The 16,535-nt window shown below is 44.6% G+C and overlaps 1 pseudogene across 1 annotated transcript in view; it reads right to left on the bottom strand.

Annotated features, from left to right (window-relative positions):
- LOC146811647 (interferon-induced very large GTPase 1-like) overlaps nucleotides 1-16,535 on the bottom strand; it is a 275,755-nt pseudogene that overhangs the window by 104,260 nt on the left and 154,960 nt on the right. Inside the window, exon 5 of the transcript XR_014966764.1 lies at nucleotides 3,722-3,781. The product of XR_014966764.1 is annotated as an interferon-induced very large GTPase 1-like (transcript). The remainder of the gene's footprint in view (nucleotides 1-3,721; nucleotides 3,782-16,535) is intronic.

Here is a 16,535-nt window from a genome sequence, read left to right as displayed (position 1 = left end):
GTATTGTTGGCCCCTGCAGTGTTCATCTTATCCTCAGGAGCTTTTCTCCCACAACAGAGTGGCCAGCTCGTAAGAAGCCTTTGACCGAAGGTCCCCTAGCCCCACTGGCTAACATTGGGCCCCTACACTCTGCACTACCCGCTCTAGTCACGCTGCAGGTGGTGCGATTGTAGTGCCCAACTACACCTTGAGGAACCTTTAATGTACTGTTGAATGGATTCTTATGGCATGGCGGGGCGGTGAGGGTCGCCCTGGCGACGTGTGTGCAATCCGCTTACTGCGGGGGAATAGCAGTGGCGGACGTTCAGGCGTATTACAGGGCCGCGCATCTCCTGGTCATAAACGAATGGTGGTACGCCTCCCCCACGGATCCAGCCTATGCGTTGGACCGGGCCGCGTTGGCAGGGACGCCCCTGTTACATCTCCTCTACAGCGGTTCATCGTTGGGGCGGTTGCCCCCGGCGAGTGCCACGGTGGTCCGGATCTGGCGGCAATCGGTTAACTCCATCGGATGGCGAGGCAGGCTTACACGGGCCACCCCACTGTGGCAGGGTACCCTGCTCAAGGAGACGGCACAATTGGAGGGTTTTCGCTATTGGGACACAATTGGGATCTCCACGCTGGGGGACGTCATGAAGGGGTTGTCGCTCAAATCCTTCCAGATGTTGCAGGCTGAATTTGAGCTGCATAAATCCCAGTTCCACAGATCCCTACAATTGAGACATGCTCTGACACCTAGCAACCAACACCTGGACACTCTGCTGTTCCATCCGCTGGAAGGCAAACTCTTGATGGGGGACCTTGGGGATCACAAAATCTGTAAAATTTATCAGACATTGACAACATACATGAAAACCACTCTAGATAATACCAAGGAGGCGTGGCAGAAAGATATCCGACTGGGCGGAGGCTATTGCGGGTCCGCGATATGCGGCGGTGGCCACAAAATACCGTTTTGTACAATTCAAGTACCTACACAGGGCGTATTACACTCGGCACCGCCTCTGGCGCATGAATTTAATTGAGTCCCCCACATGTCTCAGATGCGGCAATGGCACCTTCATACACACGGTGTGGGATTGTGGTCGGTTGCGCCCGTTCTGGGCTGCGGTCCTGTCGTGCTTGGGGGGGTGCTGGGTTGGGAGCTACCCCTCGATCCCCGGTTAACACTCTTACACTGTACTGAGGAGATAGGGGGCAATATCTATAAGCGACACCTCCTGTTTCTGGGTCTGACGCTGGCTAAGTGAGATATTGCCCAACACTGGAAGTCATCTACCCCGCCCCCAGTTCAGGCCTGGAAGAAGGCATTGGATCGCTGTATGTCCGCGGAAGAGGCAGTCTTCTTGGCAAGGGGCTGTCCGAACAAGCATAGTAAAGTCTGGAAGAGATGGGCCCGCTATCGGGGCATCGTCTTATCCTTGCGTGCGGGCGCAGAGACATTGGACCCCATAGAAAGACTGATCAGAGCCCCGGTAGTCACCCATCCGAGGCCCCAAGAACTTTGAGCTGCAGGAGGGTAGCCGGAATATGGAACAGGAACTGATGGGAAATGTTAAATGTGCATGCTGGGCAGTGGGTTGGTGTGATGTGCGGGAGGGGGGGAGGGGTTGTGGGTCTGATGTTCCGCAGACCAGGGGGGGGGCTGAACAGGGATACCAATTCTCACTCTTCCGATATCCGTTTTGGTACAATGTATGGGGACGAGTTCCCCGGTGTCCTTAAAATGCCAATAAAGTCTGTTGTCAAAAAAAAAAAAAAACCTTGAGGAACCTTGGTTCTAAACCTCAAAAGTGATTTTTGCAGGTCGCTTACTTACGCAAACCGATAACCTTCTTTTCTCCCATAGGAACCAATGTTATGACTTTTGTTCCAAAAATGTTCTGTGTTGAACTGACTTTTGTATTGAAAACAAAACTGTCGTACCTACCTGCATTTTGTAAGGCCCATTGTGTGATATCTAGGCATATCACCCCAAATAGTCAAAGTAACTGAAAAGTAATCTAAAAGTAATCAAAAGTAATTTATATGTATTCTAAACTGTTTTGAAAGCAAACACACCTGTAACGATTCCAATTCAAAATACAAAAATGTATTCCTGTGTACAGCCTTGCATTTGAAAGCACATTTTACCTACCTGTGGCAAGTTCTGCTAGGTTCTAGAAATAAAACATAAGTATACCTTTTTATACTTAGCTAATTTGTCTGGATTCTGTCTGAGTGGGCGCTGTCAGTCTTGATTGAGTGAATACAATAAATAATTAACACACCCTCCTGATAAGCCTAACTGCTCGACCACACTACCACAAATAGAGCGGTTAGTGGTTGTCTAATTTGGCTTCTGTTACACCTCTGAGGATTCACTGGACTCAGCACACTATACCTTACTTTGGTCGGACATAGACACAGAGACAGACAGAGACAGACAGACTCTCCTACAACAAGCCTCCAACTCTTCCAGTAACGATAAGTGTTCACCCTTCTTCACTTCTGAGGTTAGGGGACCACCTGGTTCAATTTCTCCACAGGTGGGAGTCTCACTTCGGTTGCATAGGTCCTTCAGACAGTTCAAGGTTTCCAAATAGAGTTCTATGGACCTCCAAGACAGGAAACGCTCCTGAGTCCGATAAGCTTCGCCATGTCAGAGAGTGCTCTCATAGACGCTGAAGTGAAGGCTATTCTCAACAAAGGGGCCATATGCCATAATACTCCTCATCCTTCTGGCTTCATAGGCAACATCTTCTTGAAGATGCTTTTTCTCTTTTTCCTGTGTGATGTAACCTTCCCTGATTACAAATCCCAGATCGTAAACCATTCAGTGTTTTTTGCACACAAACCAGACATTTGGCTTGAGCCTAAATTTGGCTGATGTACTTTTCAGTTGCATCTCAAAACAAGAGGTTGCAAAACTAATAGCTATAATGTGGAAGATATTTTGCAACCTCAAGCGAATGCCTATGAATGCAGGGGTGGAGGCCTGCAAGGCACAGCAGCTTTTCATCTCCCCATTTGCATTCAGTTATTGGAAAAAATCTCCTAAAAGCAGCATTAAACATTTTTTTGCATCCAGTTAATGACATCAGGAGAGTTTGGGAGAAGGAGGGCATGCACAGGTCCTCTGCACCACACTCTGCTCCCCTACATACAGACCACCCTTCCCCCACACTTCACTGCCCACACCAATGCTGCTTACTACAATTCCGAAGGTGGAAGGTATCCCACCATTGGTATAGAGCAATCCGAATCGCAAATAGGAGGGGGACACCCTTGTCAGGAACCATTCTATCTGTGATTTTGACTGTGAGTCAAACACTTTTTTGACTAACAAAGTACCTATGATACATTGCGACACACTATTGTGGTTGCAAACCTGTGCATTTTTACTCGCTTTGCAACCACAAAAGGGTGTCATACTCAGCCCCTTAGTTTTTATATCACTCTAGAAAAGACAGAGATTGGCGAAATGCTATTAAAATCAAACTGCTGCACACTTAAGTGCTGAAAGGAAGAAGATAACACGACTGTGACAAAAGCACAGGCATTATGTATAAAATTTGACAAATAAATGATCAGGCAAAGGCATTAATGGAATCCACAAAAAAGGTATACAGATGTACAAATCAAGGAAAAACTGTAACAAAACAAAAATTAAATTGAATTTTCTTAACTACAGATGTCCATAAACCAAAACACTTGTTGGCAATGGTGAAGACTGTAATACCATTAAGAAGTTCTCCAGTTTCATCAATACCCATTTCCACACTTTCCTCAACAATAGAACCTGCAAAGAAAAGATAGAAGAAAAACTTCAATAATTAGTATTTCATTATCTGCCATGCTAATAATTACTCCAAATATGTTTTTCTTCTTTCCTATATGATGTAAACTTGTCTATTTGAAGACCATGCGGCAAATCAATAAGCTTTTAACTCAACTGGTTTGTGACCGGTCTCTCATTTAGCAGTGTGACTGATAAAGTACTTATTCACATTTCAAAATTTACAAATGGAGTAGGTAACAAAACAAATACGTAAGGCAAGTGTTATTCTGCAACCCCCAGCAAATGCTAATATATGAAGGGATGGAGGCTAGAAAGGGACAAGAGACCTCCAACCCTGCTGTTTGTATTCTCTGTACAGACCGGACTGAGTACCAGTTTTTGTAGGTCAATTTTTGTATTGCAATTTCGAGGATAGTCAACACTGTTCTGTACCAAAAAGGTTTGCCATTGGAGTAAACTAGAAATATACCTAGGAACAGCAGCATAGAACTTTTTAGACTGCACAGTCCACCTTAATAAACAGAAATAAATGAGCTCAGAGTAATCAGAGTAAGAGTAATGTTTATTATTTAGTTAATTAAAACCATAACAATTTAGAACAAGCAGCAAAAGCACAAAATTACAATGAGCAGTTAAAAGCAAAAATTTAAAAATATAAAATCATTTTGTTTCTTAAAAGTTCAATGCAGAAAGTTAGACATCATTTGCCCAGCTTCCGACCCTTTTAGCAATGCTTTTTAAAGGCTTTAAGAAATGTAACCAGTCTTCTATGCAATGGGGGGTCTGAGGGGCTTAAGCACGCCATTATAGCGGCTCTGCAGGATCTAATACCTCTTTCGTTGAAACTTGTCTTTAAGAGGATTGCACGTTCAACCCGCAGTTTTTTACATGTGCAAATTATATGAATGAAGTCTTCTTTGTGATGATTGCACAGCCCGCACGTTTTAGGGCCTGTATGCAGCCAAACTGGCCGCTCAGCCTGAGATGGTAGTGTTCCAAAACGCAGTGCCATAAGTTGTTTTTCTATGTTAATTGAATAAGTTTCGCATAAATAAGCCGCCGGTACGAGGCTCTTTTAGTGGTTTATCACCATCCATGCGTGCGACCAGGATCTTAGAATATTTTTATCCAGTAGCAGTGAATGAATTTTTGATGCTTTATTTACAACTTGTTTAAACGATTGGTATGGCAAGTTTTTGTTCCATATTTCCGTCGTACATGTGGCCGAAATGGATTTACAAAGGTATTGATTAAAAGGAGAAGATTTGTCTTGATTTAGTTCAGTCCAGATGGCCTCGGTGATTTTTGAGGTAGCAGCATTTAGCTTAAAGCGGTACCAGGTTTTCACCGTCGCATACATTCTGCCAACTTCTTCATTTGTAAGGCCGAATTCCAGCCGAACCTGGGCTGGAGAAGCTGACCTTGGAATCTGGAATACTTTTTTGTAGATGGAAGCTATTAGTTGGTTTAGGAGCTCTCCATGGAAGGCCTCGCTGGCATATGTTAGAGTTGGCAGGATTTTTGCCTTCATTACGGCGAGCAAAGGTTTATAAGAGGGGCCCTTCAGCTTTTTAGCTAATAGGCTGAGAGCAAATGTTAGTGCACTTGATCTCTGAGACATATATTTTTTGTGCTCCTTGAGATTTCTTGAGTTGTCGATATAGAGGCCTAAGTATTTGTATTTTTTTACCTCCTCGAGTTGGATTCCGTTAAGCCAGATTGTCTGTTTTCTTAACTGTTTTTCCCAATCACCATATTTTTGGTTTTAGATGTATTTAATTCAAGTTTGTTTTCAGAAATGTAAACTGATATTTCATTCAGGCATCTTTGCAGGCCGATCTTTGTTTGACTCATTAGTACCACGTCATCCGCGTATGAGAGATGCGAAAGTCTCAATTCGCCAAGCTTTGGTGGATGGGAATTGGTACAGTCCAGCCTTGGAGAGAGGTCAGATAGGAACAAATTAAAAAGGTGGGGGGCCAGAACACACCCTTGTTTCAAGCATCTGGTGGTTGTCAGCTTCCTTGAGAGTCTGGACCCGCCACCTATCTTAATCCTTAGCCAGGTGTTTGAATAGAATAACAGGATGCCTTTTAAAAGCCTTTCAGGGATACCCCAGGCTCGCAGCTTTTTCCACAGGAGATGGCGGTCAACACTGTCAAAGGCAGCTTTTAGGTCTATGAAGCAGAGGTAAAGTTGCAATTTCCTCTGCTTACACTGGTTTGTAATTAGCGAGAGACCTAAAATGTTCGTCGTCGTACCAAGGCCTTGTCTAAAGCCCGTCTGGCTTTCCGGAATTAGGTTACGGTCGTCAGACCATGCCTTAAGCTCTTCAAGTACCAGGGAGGCATAATATTTGGCCTCTACGTCCAGCAGGGCTATCAATCTGTAGTTGGCCGGATTAGCTCGGTCTCCGCCTTTAAATAAAGGTGTCAAAATCGAACCTTGCCAGTTTACTGGTATGATGTTTAGTTTCTCTATTTCTTGATATAAATTGGAAAGGTGTTTGCCCCAAAACGGAATATCATATTTGAAAATTGCTTGAGGGATTCCGTTGGGGCCTGGTGCGCCGTCGTTTCTGCCTTTCTTAATTGTGCGTTTAACTCCTTCAATCAACGAGGACGAGTAACTTATGGCTGTACTCGGGGAGACATTTTACTCCATTGGATATATAACCACGTTCAATTGCTCCTTCTGTTTTGAAGTTGCGGCGCCTTCTGGGCTGGTGCTTTCCAAGAACCCAGTGGGCTTTACATGAACTGCCCCTTGATCATGGGTGTTTCCCACGATTAATTCTGGCAAGGGAGCTTCCCAAAACCTCCTAGATAGAAATTCCACCCACTCAGGTTCTTGTACGTTTGAGGATAACACTGTAACCGGTCGATTCAGGTTGTTTATAATGGTCCAAAACTGTTTTGAGTTGGATTTCTTTGAACTACAGCGGAGTTCGGCCCAGAATTTATCGTTGCTCTTTCTTTTTTCTTCCCAGAGATCTTTTTTATAACATTTCCTGAGCTGTCTTACTCTGTCCCATGCAGCTGAGTCAGGAGTTGTTCTTTTTAGCATCCTTATGCATTTTTTGAGTTTACGTTTCAGGGTTCGCAGACCTAACGTTGTTTTTTTCCAGGCGTTGGGCTGCTTTTGTCCTGACGGCATTAGTGTTTTTAGCTCAGCTGTGAAGCTTTCCCATGCTTGTATTTTGTCCTGGGCTCCAGTTTTGCTAATAATTAACAAGTTTTTATTTTTAACTGCAATGTTTCAATTGTATCGTTTGACCATTTTAGACGTTTTAGGTCCACTGTGTATATGTTACCATCAGTAGTTGGATTTACCTGATGTTTGGGAATTTTTGACCTAAAATGTATCAGCTGATATGAATGGTCACACCTGGTTGTAAACTCTATCGAAAAGTGTGATAGGAATGGTATCAGCGATACTGAGATTGCTGTGTAATCCAGTCTTGACCTTGTCTTCCCCCCAGGGAATGTAAAATTAGGGGGGGAGGGAGTCATCTGGAGTTCTACCGTTCAATACTCTTAGCCCAAGAAACTCTAAGGCATTAACCAACTCTTGCCCTATGCGGTCCACTTTTGGCCTCAGTGGCTGGAATTGGTGTGGAACGGACCAATATATATTGTCTGCTGTTGTAGAATCGTCCTCTTCCGGAGTATAAATCAGGTTTGAGTTAAAGTCTCCTGTGAGTATCAAGTCCCACAAGGGAAAAGTGCTCCGGATGTTAGTAATAATTCTGACTAGTTGTTTATTATGGGCCAGTTTTTTCCTGGCCGAAGGATGTGTGTATGTGTTTATCAAGAGGACGATTTTTGATCTATTAGCAGGCCCTAATGTCAATTTGATCAATTGAATGTTTGGTCCTTCTGAATCCATTTGTTTACTTTCAATCTTTAACTCTGAAGAGATATAGACTGCCAAGCCCCCTTTTGGGCGACCAAAGGTTTTGGTTGCTGGAACTGTATAGTGAATGTAATTTGCCAATGGGAGAGCTTCTAGAGCCCAAGTTTCCTGCAAGGTTATTATGTCGTAATTTGCCCATTTTTTTGGGAGTTCTCCGTTTTCCAACCATTTTTTTGCCCCCGCGATGTTCCACTAGAGCATCTGTATGTTGCTTGTGTCTTGAGTTGATAAATTGTTTTCCGTTGGTCAGAGGCTTGTTTTCGAAGTTAGTACTACTGGCAGCCATCCCCAGTTGTCCTTAGACCTGTCCATTCAATTTACCTGGTCATTAGGTGCTCCCTCTTTCCATGTTGTAGAGAGGTTGCTGCCAATTGCCCCTTTGAGTAATGTTTGAATGTTAGATGTGTTATCATTTCGCCTTTGAGCTTTTCCTTTACTACGGTTGAGAATATTGTTTAAGGGGCCGGGATAACGGGGGGGGGGGGGTCGCTGGTTTTATCAATTTAATTCCCCAAGCTTCAAATTGCACCTTAGAATCCATGATGTGCTGTGCGTCTTCTTCAGTCAGCCAGGTGGTCAGAGTTTGCTCCTTACTCTTTTGGTGTTCCATTCCTATGAATTCTACTGCCAGTAGATTAACTGATGTTAAGTATTTTAATGCCGGAATGTTTGATGTTAATTGCAAGATGTTCCCTCTATTCAATATATCATGGAGCCCTTTTGAATCGTATTCTGGGATTAGCAATAATTGCCGTTCTGTTGGTGCATTGCAATGGCCTGCCTGGGGCGTTTGGTGTTCTTCCTTATTACCGAGTGTAATTTGCTTTGAGTCGCCTGTAATTTCGACTTTTATGTTAACCCGGTGAGACTTGAGATCCATCGCAGACTGATCGACCATTAGGTCATCCACCCGGCGTCCAGCGCTCGAGATTGTTTCTGCTTCCCGTGCCGTACTCCTTAAGATTGAGTCGGCTTCTTGTTTTGGTTGAGGTCTCTTTTGGTTTCCCACCAATCTGTTGGTTCCCCCCAGACTAAGCATTTGGAACTTTGGGATGTCCATTTTCTGGGCAACTTTCATGCAATCACCGTACTTTTGGTGCCCCATGTTTGGAGTTTCTTGACTATCAGGGAGTTTCCATGTTTCTGTTTGTCCGTCTACACAATCTCTATTAGTGTCATGGACCATTTCTGATTTGTGTTGTCCTGGATTGTTTGCAACTTTGTTTCCACGGCATTTTTCTTCAGGGCAATTTTGAGCGGTCAGGTTACTAATCGTAACTCGTTGTTCGCCGTGACTTCTTGCGTCTACGATGATGGTTTCCATTCCTTTCCCTTTTTTTTTGTTTTTAGAGCACTTGTTTTTTGTTATTTGTTGCGTTCCAATAAAGTCTCCAACTAGGGTCACCTCTTTATTTGGGCCTTGTTTATTATCTCCCTTTCCTTCTGCTAGTTTTTCCGTTGCTGCCGGATCTAAGCAGGCTTGGGTCACCTCTTTATTTATGCCTTGTATATTATCACCCTTTCCTTCTGCTTGATTTTCAATTGCTGCCGGGTCTAAGCAAATCACACTATCGGTGAGATCATCTGTAGAGCTAACCGAGGCTGCTGTTGTATGACCAATCTCTGGTAGGCGAAACATTGGATAGATCTTTGTTGTATGCTGCTCTAAAGGCAGAGACAATTTATTCCGTACTTTCCTGTCGCGTTTTTTTTGTTTACGTGATAATTTTCGATCTTTGTGGTCTACTTTTATTTCATTATGATGCTCTGGGCTTGAAAGAGCTTGATCGTTTTCTGTTTTAATCATTGTCAATTCCTTTTCTTTTGTTATGCCCTTCAGGCCCAAGGAGGATTGATTGAATTGAATTATCTGATCTAGGAGTGTTGGCAACAAGCTTAGTTTATCTATTATTGGGCTGCATGCGGACTGGACGGAGTATTTTGCCTGGGATCTGGAGAGAAGATTGTTCATACTCTCCAGTTTGGTATTGATCCCTGCTATCTGTGCTGCTATAATGTTCATCAGGTCTATTTGAATGTCCATCTTATCGTTTTGCATATTAAACGCTGTTATTGTTGTCTGTAGTGTATCCAATAAAGATTTAGATGTCTCCGAAAAAAAACTGTAGTTACTGGCTGATTCTCCTTGTTGAAATTGTGATTTTGAATTTTTGGTCTCCTTTGGGACTTGTTCCTGGTTAAGCTGATGGGTATGGTCGTCAATCACCCTACTGAAACTATTGTTGGTATACCTTTGATTGCTTTTTTTTCCCAGGGTGGATTCTTATGGCATTGTATTATTTTGGGAATTAGCATGATGCTTTCCGCCCACTTGAGCAGGCATTTCGGACATGGCTATTTGCATGATGTCTTTGTTTGATGGTGACATTCTTGCAATTTGACGGACGTTATCAATACATTCTTGATCATCTTGGTCCGGCTGGTGTACCTGAGCAGCTATGTAAAGTATTGTTGGTCTAGCGTTGTTTATTACAGGCTTCGGGGTGGACGATGACATGTCCCCTCGGGGTGTTTTGAGTATTGATGTTGGCGAGTAGGATTTTTCTCTGAGACTTAACGCCCTTTGGTCGACGGTTGTTAAGCCTACCGTCTGATTCAGGCCGACCGTGGGGTTAGTTAGTTCTGTGTTGTATTCAGTGATATTGAGTATAGTGCCCTTGTTATTTGTCCTGTATGCCTGTGCTATGTCAGAGCTCCGGCTTAAGACCTCTTTAAATGCCGTTCCTATGCTGGTGTCGTTCATCAACTCCTCCCTTTCTGATGATGACAAAACAATCTTTTCCTCTTCCAGGCTTGGTTTTCGTATAAGCCACTGTTTGATGGTACGGGCTGAGTTTTGTCCCCCTTCCTTTTGTGGCTTATTTTTTCCATTCCAAGGCAAAGAAAGTGTCTGAGGAGCTAGAGGCGCCATAAGGCCTGGGATCTCCGCTGAAGTTGAGTATATGGCTGCACCAGGATCTTTCAGCAATAGCAGTCTGGCGCCATCCTTTGTGTTACTAAACATAGTTGCAATCGGTGATATTAGAGGGCTTTTTTGCTTGGTGCCACAGCTTTCTGCTTCGATTTTAGAGCCTTGATTTTTCTTTTTCTTATTCTGCCTGCCGCTCTTGGTTTTCTGAGTGGGGGTCTGTCTGACTCTCCCCGATCTCATCTCCCGGAGTTGTCTGCCCTCATCGGTCTTTCTACTAGCCACCAGGTTGAGCGGGCTTCCTTTGTCTTCTTACCTTATACCCCCTTACAACACCCTTTTGCCCTTTCCTTTGCCCACAACTATGCCTTTCCCGGCCTGTGGAGGAAGACCTAGTTGAACTGCCTGACGGTCAACCCCCAGGTTCTTACTTCACGGCCGCCTCTGTCGGCAGCCGTGCTCGCGTCTCTTCCCCCCCCGCCTTGCGTCGTGCTCTGGTGCTGGTAACGAACCCAGTACCGAATTACCGGGACTCGCAGCCTTTCACCTTCCTTTCACCAGGGCGATGGGCAGGCGGTGCAGAGTGTTCGAACCAGGTTGTAGGGGCCCTGAAGGGGCCCTGGATCGCTGGAAGGGGATCCCGCAGAATCCTCTGCCTTCACTTTGCCTCTCCTCGCCCCACCTTCAACACGTGACTGGGACGTGACTGGGACGATAGAGGAAATGGAGGCTAGGGTATGCCTTGCTTTCCTTTGCTTTACTCACGAGTCTCTCCACTCCCACCGCTGTGTCCTGTGCCTTTCTTCAGCGGCGGCCGCAGTGCAGGCGGCAACACCGGCGACGGCGTGGGCCCCCAGCAGCTAACCACAAGCAGCACAGGCGGATGGGGGCGGCTCTCCACTCACCGCGCTCTCCCCGCTTTCACGAATCCAAAAGCCGGCGTCCCCTGTAGGCTGTTCTGGCCCCGTGACCACAGCAACCAGACACAGCCGCAGAGGACGACACCCAACGGCAACAGCAATTCACCTCACGGGAAAGCTTCAATGGCAGCAGCGCAGCGGGGGCCGCTTCAGGCTCACGGCACACAGCTCGCGGCGGTGGCGACGGCTCTCTGTACAGGTTCTTGCTCTCCGCAGCACAACAGCGGCACAAATGAGCTCAGTTTGTCTTAAGGAAAATTATATAAGAATGATTTGAACTACTTTCAGGCCTCGAGCCCTAATGTAAACTGTACTTACTAAATGAGTTACCTACAAGACGTAATTTTTGGGACATTGACAAAGAGTAAAAAGTCAGGTTGATAAATAATCTATATACACCCCTGAACAAACAATGGTCCTGGTCACAAGGGAGGAGGGTGCCATGCCATGTATTAGAATTCAAAGTAAATATGCATGATGGAGAACTTCAGTTACACTCAAGTTAAATGTTTCCTTCTCCATCATCTTCTGATCTAGTTAAACAAGATAATAGAATGCCAATCTTTTATGTTTGTGGCATTTCAGTAGTGCAAAAATAGATAAAAGGAAGAAGAGAGCTGTAAAAGATCAAAGACAAATATAAGGTTAATGAGTGATTGGAGATGCAGCTGGTTTTGTACATGGTTAATGCATTGTGATGTAGTGTTCAGGTGCATGTTCCACTCTTTCCTAGATTGGAGCAGAGTTGGGACCTTCCTGGTGGATAGTGGCATAGCAAGAGGAGTGCGGGCCACTGGGGGCGGCACGAGTTTTGAGGGTGGCAGCCTCCCCCAGCTCTTACCTGCTGCCGTTGCGGGGGAATAGGCAGCACCCCCATTACATAGGCCTAGCTATGCCACTTCTGGTGGATAAAAGGATGTTGTTCCAAATCCTAAATTCCTCCTACCTCGTTTTTCCTTTTTTTACACTTCTTATTCTGATGGTCTACGAAAACAACCTTCGATGGTGAGCGTGTCTGGAGGAGAAGCAGGTTGTCTGCAAGTTAAGTGAGTTCTGGTCGTTATGGCTTTATAAATGTTACCACTGGTTTTGAAGGTGGTGTGGGCTGGCAAGCGGAGCCAATGAGATGGAGATTAGCATATTTCTTCAGGCCCTGGATGAGACGAGCTACGGCATGAGGGATGCCATTAAGGGATGCCAGTGTGGAGTCTAGGATGCCGTGAAGCAAGGTGTTACCTTTATCTAAATGCGATACTACGAAACTTTACATACAATTCTTAAGGTGTTTTTCAGAAGAAATTGTTTCACTTTCTTTAAAAGAGAGCTGGTACCAGGCAGTCTGTTTTTTGCCATTTGGTCCTTGAGGGTGAGGCTGGTGTCCACAGTGAATCCAGGTGATCAGTTGAAAGTTGGGGCTCGAAGCTGTTAAGGTTCAGGTCACTGAGCCAGGTTTATACTGTTTCTTGTTAATTGCTCTTAGCAAATAACGGACATTCTGTATTGTTTGGGTCTACCTTCAGGTAGGCACTGGACATCCTGGTGTGGGTGATGCACAGGCAGTGTTTGAGGCATTGGATTTGAGGCATTGGATTTATGAGGAGACCGTCAAGTAGAGTTGAGTATTGGTGAATCTTAAGGCTGTTATCTATGAGTACAGCACCAAGCAACTCCAAGTAGCGGATGATGAAGGCAGGGGAGACCCTGGAGGTGATAAGATATCACCTGCGGATGTACAACAATGAAGAGAGACACCTTTTGAAAAGATGCTTGGCAATAAAGCCTACCCCATCACAGCATCAGCTCTAAAATTCAGATACCATGCAAAACCATGAACTGTTTTTGAACTGGAATCCTAGTAAATTTCTCTAATAGAAAATGTCCACTTCCGCTAACGGAATGAGGTCAGTGCTTAACAGAAAGTGTATTTTTAGCTTTTTGGTAACATGCTAAAGTGCAAGAGATGCCCTATTGGACAATGGTCAGTTGCAGTGATGGAAGTCTATTCATGCATCTCCATGGATAACCAGGAACGGCTACACAGTAATGGCGGAGGAGCGTCGTCCCACAGCACGCGCCAGCAGACAGTAAATAAATTGACAACAACACTGTTATTGTCATTTTATTTATGCTGTCTGTCCGAGCCCCGCAATGACAATAGGGCGGGGCGAGACCAGGCATGTCAGGAAGGAGTTGAGTGCTCATGTGTGCTTGGCCGGCCGTCCTAACAGGCCAAGCACACATGCTCACTTATGTTTCTCCAACCAGACTGTGTCACACATCAGGGTTGGGGAAAAAGCACAGGCTCCAATGCACAGTCTGAGCGGCAAACAAAGCCACTCAGACCAATCCTGGCACCAAATGGATTGGGTGTGGAGCCTGTGCACTGAGGGCTCATCCCGTTTCGGTCCGACGGCAATGAGAGGAGCAGTGAGGCAGATGTCAGCGGAGTGGCAGGTACGTCTTTTATTTTTTATTATTTTAACCCTCTCCCCAAACTCCTGCCCTCCTCCCGCAGCCGCCTGAAAACGTAAGATAGGCGTCGGCCGCCTCTGCGGTTAACACAACAATTGTCTTTTGGTTTTAAGTATTAATTCAAACCCCTTTTAACATCCAACATTCTAAAGGTCTTACTGCTAGAGAGGAAGCATTTAGGTTAAAAGCCAAGAAGGGATATTATCAGACTCATATGGAACTCAAACTACCTTGGACATGAAAAATAGAAATACTCCAAAGGTTTGTCACGTGTGGATAGGCCCGGTTAGAAACAACACCATTTTCTGAAGTTGCCTTCTCTTTTAAACATGGTGACTTTTGACATACATTAGCATGCGTAACTATGCAGGATAACATTCTCTGAATCTGCATTACTTACAGTACCCCTTCACAGGTACACGATAACAAAACCATGAACATTTAGTACAAGTTCACTGTGCAAGTTTCATTATTTTTATTATCGGGTAGGCAATGAAGCTATTGAACTAGAATAAAAAATTTCAGCCTAACTGGGATTTCGACATGGCTAGATACAGAATCACTTCCTTGTTTAGGCCAGAGGAGCACTCCTCTGACACTGCGAGGTCTCTGCATGCTGGAATTCCCGCTCAGCTGATTCCTCTTTACCTTCACAAGGGATGTCCAGCTCTACACCAAGAGAGGCAGCCTGATGACACTTACCCTACAGGTAATGGAGAGTTAGACTGCCCGACAGGGATTTGTCAAATCACCCACTCAAGGCAAACCTAGGTTAGGGAGCACTAGGTAAGCGTACACTATACACATTGCAGCACAAGTATTTTACTCAAGAATCACAATGCTTCAATACATATTGAAACTGCAGGTTGTGCATTTCTTTGGATATGCATGAAAGTCCAAATGAAAGGGTTCTGTTACCACAATTTCCTTGGGGAGTCAGGGTTGCCATGTGCCGAGGTTGCATAATCTATCTGATACCTATTGAGCTCTGGGGTACAGATAGTGCACTGTGAGCTAGCAAGACTACAGGCCAAAGTATCCCGAGGGTTTGCATATAAACATTCTTGCACAATTCTGATGTTTATGGTGTCCAACAAACACAGTTTTTACTAGGAAGTATAAAGCCGTACGACATGGCACCACCAACATTCTAACTTAGGTTCTTATTTAATGGATCGCCTGCATAGTTTTCCTTTGTATACTCAACGACCCCTACTCACCGATTAACCAGAGACGTCCGAGGTGCTAGGGAAAAATCCTCCCCAGCTGAATAGGTATCCCCTATGGATTTGCTGCAAGTTGTCCAAGCTTGAACCCTTCAAAAGATCACGCCATAGTGGTACCCTGTCTGAATTCCACATATTCTTATGGCTAACCAAGCAGCAAGTAACATACCTGAGAACTGTAAAGATGCGGTTACTCAGAAGCTGTAACAGGATCTCACACTTATGGGTGGGGAAGTTACCTATGTAATTGAGGCTCATGAAGCATTTAGGACAGAGGTATCCTATTCATAGGTTACATTTCCAGCAGCCGACTACCAAACAAAGCTGTTTAAGACTTACACTGCAGCTGACATTCTAAATAACTATACAGCTTATGAAGCAATTGAAAAACCATTAACTTACCAAGAACACAGAAATTGGATTGAAGGCACCCTGCCACACACTACAGATGTTAAACTAGGTCCCCTTAGCAATGAGGAAACAAAATTGGCAGTCTTAGCCAGTTTCACTCCACACCCAAACATACCTAATATGTCAGCAGCACAATTACGAAGAATATATGCGAGTCTGGTTGGCATATAGAGTTGCAGACCCAGTTCATCATGCAAACAATGGCAGTCAATCCTGTGAGGGCTCCTCAAGCTGTACAACCATAATTGGCTACACCAGGCATTAGTCACAGACTATCAATGCTGCTATGAGTAAAATTCTCACCAGACGTTCTGTATTGCACACAAAACAAGTCAGCTTGAAGCAATGTTTCCCCATACGGGACCCTAAGAAAAACAAAATTCTTACAATATGCATACCACTTGGGATGGCTCCCCCTGTGAAAGAGTATGCCACTTTGGCAACAGTGCTTGCTGCATATATACCAAAATTCATGGTACCCCTCATTAGCCGTTTTGCCAGAGGTGCATAAAAAAATCCCAAACTAGTTTGGGACAGCCCCTGCCCTGAATTTGGGGATGGAAATGATGGGCAATTGTGCAGCAGTATCCGCCACTATGTTAAGTAACATTAAAGGGGAGGCAGCAGTTTTGGCTATATGCCAGTAACTCAAATTTGGCTCCGGGACAGCAGGAGCACAAATGACCGAACATTATCAAAAAAACATACGCAAAAGTGGGTAGAGATAATTTGGGAGCCAGACCTAGTAAACCACAAATTAAGAGTAATTCTGAAAAGGATAACTCAAAACAAACACTGATTCTTCTACGAAGAAGAAGTGGAATTATAAGAAAAATCAAGAAAAGACTAAATGAAGGGATGGGCCTCCTAAACAGGAAGCC

Source organism: Triturus cristatus, chromosome 7 (genome assembly GCF_964204655.1).
Source record: "Triturus cristatus chromosome 7, aTriCri1.1, whole genome shotgun sequence".
NCBI classification, from domain to species: domain Eukaryota; kingdom Metazoa; phylum Chordata; class Amphibia; order Caudata; family Salamandridae; genus Triturus; species Triturus cristatus.
Note: the sequence above shows the minus strand (reverse complement) of the source record. Positions and strands in the feature narration are given on the sequence as shown.